Here is a 14,422-nt window from a genome sequence, read left to right on the forward strand (position 1 = left end):
AACCCAAAACTTCAAGCCAGTGTCAGTTCGCAGGGTGACGATTTGCTGGCAGGAAGCAGAACAATCCCTCAGCGCTCTGCAGGTGCCCGTGGGGGGACAAGCCCCAGCCCTCCGGGGACATCCCTGGCAGCAACTCACTGTCTGCTCCTTCCAGGGGCTCTGCCGGGGGCTTCGGCAGCCAGAGCTTTATTCCATCCTTTCCCTGGTCCATTCAGCATGCCTCCTGCCTCCTCCCCCTCTCCCGTCCCTCCCACCCTGCCTGCTGGATCCCCAGCAGTCTCTTGACACCTTGGGGGAAGGCTGGGAGGTGTAACCATCGCCAGCGAGCGAGGGAGAGCAGCAGAGAAGGGAGAAGGAAGCCAATAACAGGGAGGTCTAGGAAGGTGGTGGAGGGGGAGGGACGGGGCCACTCCTCCATCGGTGGGACTGCAGATTATTTTGCATGGATTGTTGAAGAGAAAAGGGAGCTGCATTTGTGAAGGGACCAAAAAATAAACAGCTCATTGCTCGGGTAAGTGCCAATGCGAGCTCCCCGCCTCTCATTGTCATACTGTACATCGATCCCCCCTCCCGTTTTGCTTAGTTATGCTGGCTTTGATTCTTATTAGGATTATTTGATGCATCAGCTGTATGCTTCAGCTGCTGGAGACTGAGCCTCCCCGGTACGTGTGTGTGTGTGTGTGTGTGTGTGTGTGTGTGTGTGTGTGGGAAGATGCCCATTCTCTGGATGTACATTGACACATTTTTCCAGCTCCCAGTGTGGTGTCTGGTTCTCAGCACTACCCCAAAGCGTGCCGTACACACACACACACACTCACACACACACTCACACACACACACACAATCCGTGTTTGCTGCTCCTGCCTCTAAAATCCACTCACACGCGCAATTATCGAAGCTGAAAATTAAAGGAGGGGGGCTCTTAAATCACAGTGCTCGGTGGTTGAGGGGTTACTTCTCTTTATCCTGAGCCTGACACGTTCAGTATTATGTTTTATAGCAAAGCTACATTTAAAGATCAATTCGGCAGTGGTTATTGCATCCAAATTACATGGTTGTCATGGAGATGGTACGGAGAAGCTGAAGTGATATGACTGCATCTGGACTGGAGTGGGGCTTCGCTGCCGAGTGAGATCCTGCCTTGCCTCCTGGGTCTTTTTGTCTCTGCTGGGTTACAATTTCTTTTAATCTTGAATGAAGCAGTGCTGTATTAGAGGATTTAGAGGTCGAGCTGCTGGGAAGGGTGTGTGTTACCCCCACTCAGCACTGGGTTATTACCATAATTGTTCTATTAACGGCTGAGTCTCCCTGAATTTCTTCCACAAGTCTGGCAAGGAGGAAGGCGTGAGAAGGACGGATAGTTTCCTGAACCCAGCTAGGGCTGGGAGTACTTTCTAAAAGGATACCTGCCATGTCCACACCTCCCTGCTGGCTCCCACACCTTGGGGGACAAAAGGGAAAGGATGCTCTGATTTTAGCCATGTTTATCTTCCATTTTGCTGCCTCAACTTTGAGGATTCAAGGAGCCGGTCACCTGCTTGTCACCGTGTCAGGGGAATGGCTTTTTTATTTTATTATTTTTATTATTATATTTGTTTGCTTTGCAACTGGTAATGTGGATGTGTTGGCAGTTGGGAAAGAAAAATCCATAATTTATGAGAATGAAATTTTCCTGCCTAAGGCTAGCTAGAATACAAAGAGTATATCTGTGGGAAGGGCATGTTATATGTTACAGATGTGTATTTCTCTAGTGGCTGGGAGTAAATCACACTATTGTGCTCATCTTCATTATTTTGGGTGTTAGGCTGGCTTTAGTCAATATTTAATCTAAGCTCATTGTGTGCTCACACAATAAACGTGCAATTTGGAGCCTAACTTTACATCTCTGAAATGCTTTGGGAATGCATGTGGCATTGTCTCCATAAATGCAATTTCACCCTTTTCTGTGAGACCAAGCCTATTGTGGGCATGTAAATATAGTAAAAGGCACTGGTGGAAGCCAGCCCATCAGAATGGCAGTGTTTCTCTAATTGTATCACTAAACATAAGACAGAATTAATTACTAGGATAAACAGAGCTTTGTAGCTCTTGGATCAGGATAATATTTGCATGGAGTTCCAGGCCTGCATTATAGTAGCTGGCATTATGGCTTAAATTCCCCCCATGCCAGTAGATAATGCTTTTAGCCAGGAGTGGAGCATATTATCATTAGATATTTTTGCATTAAAAATATGTTTAAACCCCATGTCCTTGTCAAATTGTCCATTGCAACTGTTCCAAAGTCTGTGATTCAACTAGGATTTTCCTTAATGTGATTTCTCCCGTACAAGTCCAAGCAAACAATGGATAAAGTCTGAAAGTGGGTGGCCGAGTCCAGAGGGGAAGTCAGAGAGATGGCTGATCCACAAAATGGATGGTTCTCATCCTGTGCCTCTTCTCCCCCTAAAAGTTAGGCACAAGTGGAGTTGAAGTGGGTATTTTTCCCTGGAGATCCCTTTGGGGGTGTGAGGCTGGAAGCCAAGTGGTTCTGCATGAACATCGAGTTCCCTGCTGTCTCAGCACCTTATCACTCTTCAGCCCACCCTAGGACGTGGCTGGATTATTCTCTGGGGAAACTGAGGCTTGGCGTGGTTAAGTGACTTTGCCAAGGTGACAATGGGCAGGGGACACAGGAGCTGGGCCAGGAAGGAGCTCTGTGTGACCACCAGGCCTGTTCAGTGTCCTGCTTGCACTGGGAGGTGGTGATGGGGAGCTGTAACTCCAGCTCATGGACAGCAGGTGGATGGGGTGAGGATGTGTTTGCTGAGGCCACTCATGAGAACTCCCCAGAGGGTGCCAAGGGGAGTCAAGCAGTTTCAGACCAGTTTCTGAGGTGCCCAAGATGAGGACTTGCTTTTCTGACCTCAGGGTGTCCTCCTTGCGTGGCCCATCACGTGGCTCTTCACGTGAAGTGCCCAAAGGTGTCCTGGCTTTCTGCTCTCCCAACTGGTGCTGCTCACCCCTCAAGTCCCTGCTGGAATACCCTGAGTTGCTCTTCTGGACTTCAACCCACAGTACATCACTTCTCTCCCTCCCATCACCCAACACCTTTTTGTCTTCCTCCTCCTTGGGTTTTCCCACCAATGGAGTTCCCTCCATCCAGCAGTGCCACAAGCTTCCATGCCATGGGTCTGTGTGTCCTGAGGCACACGGTGCTGGCCATGTCAGGCCACCGTGGCAAAGTGACTGAAACCAAATGTCCCCTCAGAAATCTGAAGTTGCCCCATGTGGTGTCCGTGGGTCGTGGTTCTTATTGCCAGAGGGAAATGGAATTCCCTGCTCAGGTCACACACAGGCATGTGTGTGTGGCCCTGCTGACTCACACAGGCTGGTGGAGTTGCCAGAAGGATGTTCCCTGGGCTGGGAGGGAGCTGTGGCTACTGCCAGCAAAGTGCTGGCTCTGGGCACAGCAATTCCTGCTGAGGGAAAAGCTTCCTTGGAGGTTGTGTGTGAGCAGTCCCTGGAGTGGGTGATCTCCTGGTGGAAGTGGCCACATCCCTTGGAGGTTGTGTGTGAGCAGTCCCTGGAGTGGGTGATCTCCTGGTGGAAGTGGCCACATCCCTTGGAGGTTGTGTGTGAGCAGTCCCTGGAGTGGGTGATCTCCTGGTGGAAGTGGCCACATCCCTTGTGGATGCTGCTTGCTCTGCTACCTGACAGTCTCTGCTGTGGACACACCCCTTGGACAGATCTGCTGGAGGTGCAAACATCCTCCTTGCCCTTTTGGCAGGGAAATGCCATTCCCAGGGATGTGCTGGGACAGGATCCATGGGAGGCTCTGTGCATCCAGGCTCTCAGTGGCTGGATGGAGCCATAGGAGTGCTACAGGGATAGATTCTGCACAGAAGGCTCATGGTACTTCCCTGTGGGGGTTACAGTGTGAGAGGAACAGGGTCAGTTCTGGCTCCCTCCCTGTCTCCTGTGACCCAGGAGAGCTGACTGGCAGGCTGGGCTATGGGGGAGAGGCACCTGTCCAAGCTGGACAGTAACCACCTCTCCCTTTGTCCTCACTGCTGTCCCTTTGTGTTCCTGCAGGAGCTCCAGGAGAGGCTGAGATGCTCAGGGAGGTCCTTCCCTGCAGTCCATAGCCCAGCTGTCCTGGCCTGGGCAGCACCTAGCCCTGCTCAGCTCCCAGGTGGGGACTGGTGATTCCTTTAGAGCAAATTCTCCCCATCACTGCATCAGGCCCAGTGCTCCCTCACTTGCAGCAGGCAGGGTGAGAGAGAATAAGGAGCTGCAGGCAGCCTCAGCAGAGATTCTGCAGCTGAGCCCAAGCCCCTTCTTGTGCTCTCCATGCTTCTTCTGGGCTCTGGGGCTCAGCCTGGCACAGTGACAATGATTTGTCACTCCACTCCTTCATCCACCTCCTTCTCATCACCTCACATAGTCCCCTTATGCTTTCTCAGCTCTGTGGTTTTGAAGGGCCTGGCTGTGGCTGTGGCTGTGGCTGTGGCTGTGGCTGTGGCTGTGGCAGAGGCAGGGCTGGCAGGTGGCACAGGCTGTCTGCTCTCAGGTTGTTTGAAGGAACTGTCCCCACATCCCCAGGTCCTGGCCAGGAGTGGTGCTTGCACTGGGTCCCAAAAGAGGAGAGCACACCTGAAGGGATCCTCTCAGCACCACTCTGAGGGGTGCCACAGGAGCTGCTCAGGATGTCACCTCTGTGGTGCCACCAGCCTTGCCTCATCTTCTGCTATGTCCTCTTCTTCTCTGAGCCATCCTGGATGGCTCCCAGCAAAGGTGGTGCTGGTGGGGTGCCCTGGCACTGGTGGCTGCTGTGAGACACATCAGGGCCAGAGAAGGGGCAACGCTTCCTCCCAAGCAGGGTGAGCCCAGGATTCATCCCAGGATTTTCTGTCTTACTCTACAGCATGGGACATGGTTCCAGGGATAATCTCCCAAAGCCCCAGTCTGGCAGAATCTTTGTGCACTGGTTTTGTGTCTCCTGCTCTCCAGCTCTGACACCTCCACTCTGCAGAGGCCCCAGTGTCTCTGGGAGCTTTCCATGTGTTGTGACTGTGGCAGGGACCATGCTGGGCTCAGGGCTGCTCTGGGACCTTCTGGATGAAGTGTTTCCTGGGCTGGGGGTTCACAGCTGGATTTGGTGTCTTGTGTGGTCACTGCCCATCCTTGTCTCCCCTCCAGGCGATGCAGCTGAGCTCCTCCTGTCTCTGTGGCCTTTCTGTGGCTCTGGGATGGAGAACCCAATTCCCCCTCATAACACAAAACCTAGAAGAGCAAATCCCAGTGATGTCCCCTTCCTGGGGGTTACAGCACGTGCCTCTGGGCTCTCCTGAGCAGCATCAAGCAGGAAAACTGACATCAGACCCCAGTGACTGAAACCCTCCCGGTTCACCAGCCGTACTGAAAAGCCCAGGGAAGATGATGTGAGCTCAGCCTCCTCTCTGCCTTCTCCTCCCCCATGTGCAGTTGTCTCTGTATTATTTTCTTGATATGGGAAAACAAATTTGACCCAAATATCTTTTTCTTTTAAATATTTTAAAAAATTTAAGATAGTAGGGAAATGCTGTGATACCAAACTAAACAGAAGGGTTGCAATTTTTTTTTGTTTTCTGTAATTACTTACATGCTCCAAAGTCAAGGCATAAAGCTCAGTTCTTGCAAATTATTATTTTTTTTTTTTTTTTAATCCAGCTCTTCAGTGATTTCAGCACAAGTGCACCACAACTCTAGGTAAGGTTTAGCTGACCTATAATCGTAATTTTCAGCAAGTGAACAATTTTTTCCAAAAAATTTCACACAGTTCTGGGCAAAAGGCTCATAAAGGTGGAGAGGGAGTTCCCTGTGGTACCTTCCAGCCTTCCTCCAGCACCTGATCCAGAACTGGGTGGTCTGAGGCCAGCTCAGGGAAACATCCAGGACCTGTTGACTGCATCCTCCTCCCCAGCAGGACACTCACAGAGGGCTCTGCCCACTCTGTGCACGGCCTCTTGCTGTTGGCTGCTGGTGGGCACAGGAGGAGAGGATGGCCCTGGTCTAGCAGAAGGTGACCCTGCCCATGGCAGGGGTTTGGAATGAGGTGATCTTTAGGGTCCTTTCCAACCAAACCATTTGGGGATCTTGTGGCACCTTCTCCAGTTCACCCACAGCCTCTCCCCACTGCATGTCCTAAAGCAGCATCTCCTCCCCACACACCCTGGCAGATCAAGGAGAGTTTGGACAGCACTCTCAGGCTCAGGGTGGGATTGCTGAGCTGTCCTGTGCAGGGCCAGGAGCTGGACTAAATGATCCTTGTGAGTCCCTTCCAAGTCTGAGTATTCCATGGAAGACAGAGCTGGCAGCCTTGGATGAGTCCTGCCCTCGCTGTGACACGAGGCACCGCTCCCAACGCTGAGCTCACCTTGTGTGGGGCTCTGCTCCTTCCCAGCTTCTGCACATTTGCTCCTCACACAGGCACTGGTAGCAGGCTGTGGGAGTGGATGGAGGTGAACTGGGACCCTGGAGCTTTGGCACTTCCTAGGAACAAAAGCAAGCAGGCTGTGGATGTAGCCTGCCCAAGCAGGACACAGGCACGGGGGGAACAGAAGGGGTTTCTGGCCAGAAGGTGATACATGACACACGGGGATTCTGCTAAATTAAAAATATATATTTGTCTTTACTGGTACAACAGAAGCTAGGGGAGCAGGCAAGAGGAAAGTGAGAAAGCTTTATTTAATTAGATTATAAGGCCCCAAAGGCTTCAGAGTCATAAAAAAAATGAATTGATTTTTGTAATTGAGGATGGGGTTTCTGCCAAGTGCTGCCTTAATGAGTATTTAGGTTTTGCCTCCTAAGTTAGCAGCACCAGGCAAGGGCAGCTATTGAAGCCACTCCTCACCAGAGTCCTGAGCTTGTTAAGAGGAGCTGCCTGCCTGCAGCTGGGAGTGTTAACCTGCCTTTCCAGGAAAGGGCACCCTGTGTCCTTCCAAGGCAGTTTATCCTGATCTCTTGGTATTCTCTCAACGTGAAAGCCCTCCCTCTTCCCCAGAACCCAGGAGGGAGCTTTCTCCATGCACGGGTGTGGAAACTGAGGCAGCAGATAATCACAGCGTTGTTTTTCCTCACAGAAGGTGAGAGAATTAATTTGCTGCAGAATTTGAGGCAGTTTCCTTTGGTTCCTAGGGGCTGCTGGGACAGGTGTGGCACTGGAGCCCATCCTGTGCCTCTCCTGCCTGGGAAGGTGCATCTCATGTGGGTGATCCTTCAAGCAGAGGACCTGAGCATGGTGAAAGGGTGTTTGGTGCTGGGACCTGCCTCTGCAGGAGCCACAGGACACCAGGAGGGCATTATCCCTCATCCCAAACCATAAGACTGTCTGGAAAGAGCAAGAGATTTTTATCCCAGACTTTTGGACCTACCTCCTTTTGCCCCTATGGGCTTCCTCCAGAATCTTTTCATTTTTGCATGCAAGAATGGGGAGAGTTCAGTTTCCAGAGGTGGCTTCAGGATTCCCTGTGTGTCCCTGCTGTGAGAGCTGGGATAAGTCCAAGAGGAGGTGATTCCAAAATGCCTGGTGGGAATGTTGATCCAGAGCTGTCTGGGGACCAGGAGCAGTGTAACAAGCCCAGGTGAAAGGCAGGAGGTGTGGATGTGCAGGGTCACAGCAGGATCACAGCTTGATAGCAACACCTAAAATGCAGATATTACTATTACTGCCATCAGGACAAGGGAGCAGAAAACCGGCCACAAAATTCCAGCAGCTCCTGGTAGATGTAGGGAATTGTCCTGTAGCAGAAGCCTGTGCTTTATGAGCTGGATATTTTCTGAAAGCAGAAGAGCAGAAATCCACTGCTCTCCAGATAACAGCAAACTGCAAGGAGTGCACCTTGGGTCCTCAGGGACCCTGGGGACACTGTCCCTTCCATTCTGCACATGGTAACAAGCAGAGATCCCCAGTGTCAGGCACACAACTGAGGTTTGCACACTTGTCTCAGGCTGTGTCCCCTGCAGCAAACCCGCCTGCCACTCCTGGTGTGCCACTGTGTCATTGGGTCACCGTCTGAACCAGGCTGAGCAGCGCTCAGCTCCTCAGCCTCTTTCATCTTTACAGCACACTTATTGCTGGCAGGCCCCTCTGGCCTCTCTGTGCTTCAGTAAAGCCTCAGTCCAGCACGTAATTCATCATTTCCCAAAGTCATTGTCTGATGCCCAAATGTAATGATGTCTATGGAGCCCTGGGAACAACAAAAAGTCTGCTAAGGGGCACAATGACCCTGTTGCAGGCTGGTGCAGCAGCTCTGCTCTACCCTTGCCACAAAATTTAGTGCATGGCATCTTGGAGGTCGGGAGAGCCTTTTGGTCCCAGAGCAGGTGTGATGAAAACACTGCCCTGGTGCAATTACATCATCCTGATGTGCTTTTTGCTCTTTCTGTAAATCCCCTGATGAGAAGGAGCATCCTTGTCCCTGTAAAGCACCTTTACATCAGTGCAGGAGTGTGCCTGTTGGAGTCCTTCCTCAGGGAAATCCCTCTCCTCTCACTGTGGTTATCCAGCACATCCATTAAGGGCAGATCCAGCCCCTGCACAGGAACTGCAAAATGGCTCCAGCAGGGTTTCACTTGCACTTTCTGGGCAACTTGTTCTGTTTTCAAAACAAGTCAGCTTCAACATTTCAGGCTGCTCAGGGGCATTCTGGCATAGGGAGGCCAGATCTGGCCGTGTCACAGGAAGATGTTCACGTGGAAGCATTTGCAGCCCAAATGTGTTTGGCAGGGCTGGGCAGGAGCCCCGTGTTTCTCATGTGGGTGTTTGCAGCAGAAGCATCAGAGCTGGGGCTGTCCTGGGCTGGGGGCAGAGAGAACTCTTCTGCTTTAACAAAAACTTCTGATGCAGATCAGACACAGCCTTTCTGCTGACTCTGAACCCTGGGGGCTGAGCTCAGCTGGAGATGTCTACATTTGGGTGAGCTGAGTCTCACTCAAAGTGCTTTTCCATGTATTCAAGCAAGTTCTGGTATATCCAAGTTCTGAGCAGCATCTCCTGTGCCATGTTAAAGATAATGATAACACATCCTAATGGATCAGCAAAATCCTGCTTTTCCTTCAGTGATTCCATCCTGGTCTGTAAGTTCTGAGAATAAACATGCAATTATATTTTCTGCCATTTCTACACCCTGCTGGCTGCAGCCTGGGAGCCTGAGCAGACAGCACATCACTACACAGGTGTGATGGAGCCACCAAAAATGTAGCTGTGCCCCAGACCATTTTTCCTTGAGTGAAAGATGCTGGAGAAAAGGGACAGTGCTACCTGCAAAAGAGACACCCTTTCCAGAGAACAGAATGAGTGGGCATCCTCCAGCATGGAAAAATGATGAACTGTTGGTGCCTCCTTGGTTTTCTGCAGCTGACAGGCAGTTTTCAGAAGGTCAGTGATCATCTGTTTGCCTTTGAAAGATTTACGTAGCCCACACTTCTTTTGTAGGAATGTTTTCTGCAGTTTTGAAAGGAAAAGTGGAAATTTTGGGCTAAACCACATTAAAAATGGCCTGCTGAGATGGGCTTATAGGCAGAGTATTCACTAGGAAAAGGGCTGATGTTCACATCCTAGTCTGAGAGGGGGTGATTTTCCTACAGCATTGTGCTGTCTGTTGCTCTGTAGTGCCCTCCTCTCTCCACTTTGCCTCTCAAATATCTTGATTTGGTCCTGGTGACGTATTAAAGTCCCTTCATATTAGATCTCATGCTCTCAGGCTGTTCCTTGCAGGTCCTCTGGGCAGACAGCTTTATGCCCAAGTGGAGCTGCTGACTTTAGTGGAATTGCCACGTTTCGTGCCCTAACACCCTCTAATTTCAGGCAGGGAACTTTCAGCCCCGTTGGCTGTCAGCAAATCTTGGCTGAGTCTGTGTTTTCAAGCCAAATAAATGCATCTCAGTCTGATTTGGGCGAGGGAAGCTGTTCTTCCTTTCCTTCAGTGAGATGAAAATAGAAAGTCCCCACTGGTGTGACAGTTCCCCAGCTGTTCCCCTCACAGATGGATGCCTCGCCTTAGGTCCAAAGTGGACACTGCTTGATGCCATGTTGTGCTTTGCTTGCTGAAATCAGTCAGAGCAATTAGTCCTGTCTGGACTCTCCTACAGCCTTTTCTGGACTCAAACACCATCAGCAGTCAAGGTTTCTGCTACTATCCATGGCTGCCTTGAACCAGTGCTCCTGGTTTGCAGGAATTGCAAGGCTGACCTGGTGGCACTCAGGAACATCCCTGAGTCTTGAAGCAGGTGTTCATCTCAGGGATGTGGGGACCATTATGATGTGCACAGAGCTGTTTTGGCAAGCAGAAATCCTGCTTAACTGATGGGCAGGGAGAGCCCTTTGGAGAGCAGGGCTGAGTCTCTGCTGGGCAAAACAAGGACCATTCCTCTCTGCCAAAGGAGCCTGGTCACCCTCCTCACAGAGACTGAAGTTATTCCTTTTTACCTGGGGATAGTTCAGGGTGGAAATGCAGACCTTTTGAGATGTCTGTAGATGTATATAATGACATCCACAATGCTTGCTGTTCCCTTTCTCAAAGGAGGATCCCCTCCTTCATCCTCCAGCTTCCAGAGCAGCTGTCTCATTCACACCAATGCCAGCAGGTTGTTCCTGGTGGTTCCCTGTGGATGAAGGAGCGCTGTGTGGAGAGAATGGGAGATTTCACACTCTCACTGATGAGTGAGGAGCTGTCTGGTGTTGCAGGTTGCTGCACATCAGCGTTGGATGGCTCCAAACCAGCTTTCTCTGATGTCAGCACCCACAAAAGTCTGTCTGCTGTTGTCCCCCTCTCCTGACAGGTTTGGGAGGTGCTCAAGAAGATCTTGCTCCCTGCTCTCTGGGTCACACTGAGCTCCCAAGGAGCCCAAAGCCATCTCTACCCATTCTGGGCATCTGGACTCCCAGTTCTACTGGTCCTCACATCCCTTGGGCTGGAGACCATCTGTCTGCACACATTGTCTACCAGCTCCTGTGGTCAGAGGATCTCTGTAAAGGTCTGATGCACCACTGGTCCTCATCTCCGAGGTTTATGGATGTATTGGAGGGTGAAGAGAGTTTGTCTCCCTTCCAAAACTCCATTTCATTCTGCAGTACTGGTCTCCATCCCTCTGGATGTTTCTCCCAGGGGACAAGCAGGATGGGCTCGCCTGCTGCCTCCTGAAATCTTGCAGCGAGGCGTTGCATGGGTTTAGTGTAGACAGACAGCATGGCAGGAATTTCCTTTTCTGGGGTCTGAGTCAGCTGCCAGCCCTGTTTTATTATTTTGGGTACTGGGAGAATGTGGGGAAGGAGGATCAGGCAAAGGGAGGGGAAAAAGAGGGGAAGAAGCTGTTTCCATTTATGGGTTATGAGAAGCAGTTGCAACTCTTGTGGATTTTTATGGAAGGTAACCCTGGCTGTGGGGAAAGCTGGGTTTTAATGAATTCAATTACGATGCTGCACAGAACTGAATGGAAAAGCCCCATAAACAGCCTGGCTTTATATTAAAAAAACCCAAACCTATGGACTATAAACTCCCCCTCCAGAGAAGGTGAGCACCAGAGCAGATAGGCTCAGGTGAGGATGGAGCCAGCTCTGAGCCTAAACCCCCTGAAAACTCTTGTCTTGAGTTGGACTCAACCCAACACGGACTGATTCCAAGCTGTTTGTCCTGCACTAAGGCAAGGCTGGAGCACTGGGACTCACCTGTTACCCAGAGCAGGCATCCTTCTCTCAAGCTTTTCTCTGAGCTCTGGGAGCTGCCTGAAGGTGGGGTGCCAGGGCCCTTTTTTCCATCTTTTCTCCCATGCCAAGAAAGACCTGGCTGGGATCCTTTGGTGTCCCTGTGATCCCTTTACAGCTGCAGGATTGAGATCCATGGGCTCATGGCCTTGGGCTCCTGCAGCAAACAACCACCTTGGCCAGGCCCAGTTGGAGAGCATTGTGTGGGAGAGGCAGGAACAGCATCCCTTCTCCTCCTTCCCCCAGGCTGCAGTAAAAATTTGCCCTCCTTTGCTGTTCCCTCTCTGGAGGCTCCTGGTTCCCAGGAGAATTCCTGTGAATTGCAGTGGGTTTCTGCAGGAATAATCTACAGGGAGCCCTGCAAGGTCTCCAGAGGAGGTCAGGGTTTGCTTCTGCAGGAGGGAGGATGTAAGGATCACACAGACTCCACTGACTGCAGCAGGATCTCTGTCCTCCCACAGTCCAGCTGAGAGGCACTGAAGGGGTTTGAAAGGAGCCTATTCCAGGAAGATTTGAGACCTGACATGCTGCCTGGAACACAGGGACATTCAGGTCCACGTTCATCCACATCCTGCACCTTCTGCCTCAAGCTCACACCTCTCCTGGGTGACCCATCAGCTCATTGTCCCTGTGCTTGGGCCCATTTTTTGTGGAGGCCTGAGTGACTCCTGACACATCAGCAAGATGTAAAGTGAGGGTGCAGGCACAGAACCACTGAACCACGGGCCAGGGGAGGTTGGAAGGGCCCACAGTGGCTCATCTGGTCCAACCTTCCTGCTCCAGCAGGGCCATCCCAGAGCACAGGAGCATGTCCACACAGCTCTGGACATCCCCACTGAGGACACTCCACAGCCTCTCTGCTCTCTGCTCAGGGCTGGGCACTGCCCAGGGCACAAGTTGTGCCTCCTCTGCAGAGGGAATTGCTGGGATCTGTCCCTGCCCGTGGCTCTGGTGCCATTGCTGGGCCTGGAGCAGAGCCTGGGCCTGCTCTGCCCCTCCTGCAGCCAGGGACAGCCAGGGACGGACAGGGATGGACAGGGATGGCCAGGGATGGCCAGGGACGGCCAGGGATGGCCAGGGACAGCCAGTGATGGCCAGGGATGGCCCGGGATGGCCCAGGGCTGAGGGTCCCTCTCAGCTGGGGCTCCTCTCCAAGCTGAGCAGCCCCAGCTCCCTCAGCCTTTCCTGGGCACGGAGATGCTCCAGGCCCTTCCTCAGCTCCACTGGCCCCACTCCAGGAGCTCCAGGTCCCTCCTGTCCTGAGAAGCCCAGAGCTGGACACAGGTTTTCACCCCTTTTCACAGGCTGGAGATGTTGATTCTGTTTCCCCTGTGAAGGGAGCAGCCAGGTTTGCATGGTGCACACCCAGGGCTGCAGGAAGGCTCAGTGCACAAACTGCTGCCTGGCCAAGGTGTCAGTACGAGGAAAGGAACGTGCAAAAAATACTAAATATATTCTTTTATCTTTCCCTGTTTTAATAGCTGCAAAAGAGTGCGAATAGGAAAGCTGTTAAGGATTTTAACACTCAGCTTTATTGTTTTCTATAAGCAAAAAACTGCTGTTGTTTCCCCAGGATGAAGTTTAGCAGGAGTCATTTGGATCTCAATGTGTCCTAATTGCTCTGGGGACTCTAATAAAAATTCAAAATAAGGAGCTGCAGGATTTGGTTTCAAAAAAATAAGTATGTTCCATGCACAGTGATTTCTGATTACCCAAAGGCTCTTTTTTTAGTATGTAGCTGGTTTATTTTAGTCTGTGGGATATGTTTTATCCACGGCCTCTTTTCCACATTGGAAGGGAAGGATGCAGGACCTGCAGTCTGCACTGGCAGAGATGGATGGAAACCACAGGGACAGCATATTGTCCATGAGCAATGACCATCAGTACTCCAGGGGCTCTGCAAAGTGTAACTCTGGTTTAGTGTGGTTTATTTCTGTTTTTAGTGTGTGGCTGAGGGCTCAGCCCAGCCCTGCCCCTCACAGCCTGGTCTGCAGCAGAAATGCTGCAGGTGCCTTAGAACTTGGTGTCATCAGGGAGGGACCCCTGTACAGAGCAGGGGGTGATGTACAGAGCAGTTTGGTGCTGCATGAATCTTTGGTGTGCCCACATCTTGAGTTCACTGTGCAATGCTGCTTTCCCTGTGTTCAGGCTGTCACACAGCGATAGAGTAAAAGAATTAGAGAAAATCCAGAAGAAGGTAGCCAAAATACTCAAGGGGGTGGAGAAGCTGAGAACAGGCTAAGAAGGCAGGGTCTACAATCTGGAGAGGAGAGGCTGAGAATGATATGATTCAGGTCTTCAAAATCATATAAAAGAACAAGCCCATGGGAGAAATAAATGCGGATTTTCACAAAGAGAATGGTAGAAGGTTTTTATTCCCAGCCATGTTGAAAAGGCAGAGGTCAAAGCAGAGACATAAGAAGGAAGAAATGTGCTTCAAAAAGAAGAACCATGGCTGTGATCTCTCCATGTCAATACAGGATTGTCTCCTCAAAGAGCCCTGACAGTGCCCATGTGGAGGCTACTGTGTGACACCTGCCTTTTATCAATTCACTGGTAAGTCAGGTCGTAAAAGCACATCCATCCCTGTCCTGCAGCCATGCTGTGGATGGGATCTACAGCCTGGACACCAGCTGGATGGGATCTACAGCCTGGACACCAGCTGGATGGGATCTACAGCCTGGACACCAGCTGGATGGG

General features: G+C 51.3%; 1 protein-coding gene across 1 annotated transcript in view; it reads left to right on the forward strand.

The window, feature by feature from the left end:
- The first annotated feature begins 358 nt into the window (after window positions 1-358).
- Window positions 359-14,422, forward strand: part of PSD2 (pleckstrin and Sec7 domain containing 2) — a 53,504-nt gene continuing 39,440 nt past the window's right edge. Inside the window, exon 1 of the mRNA XM_015642301.3 lies at window positions 359-511. The gene's annotated coding sequence lies outside the window, so the exon portion shown is untranslated. The remainder of the gene's footprint in view (window positions 512-14,422) is intronic.

This window comes from Parus major, chromosome 13 (genome assembly GCF_001522545.3).
Source record: "Parus major isolate Abel chromosome 13, Parus_major1.1, whole genome shotgun sequence".
In the NCBI taxonomy this organism is placed as follows: domain Eukaryota; kingdom Metazoa; phylum Chordata; class Aves; order Passeriformes; family Paridae; genus Parus; species Parus major.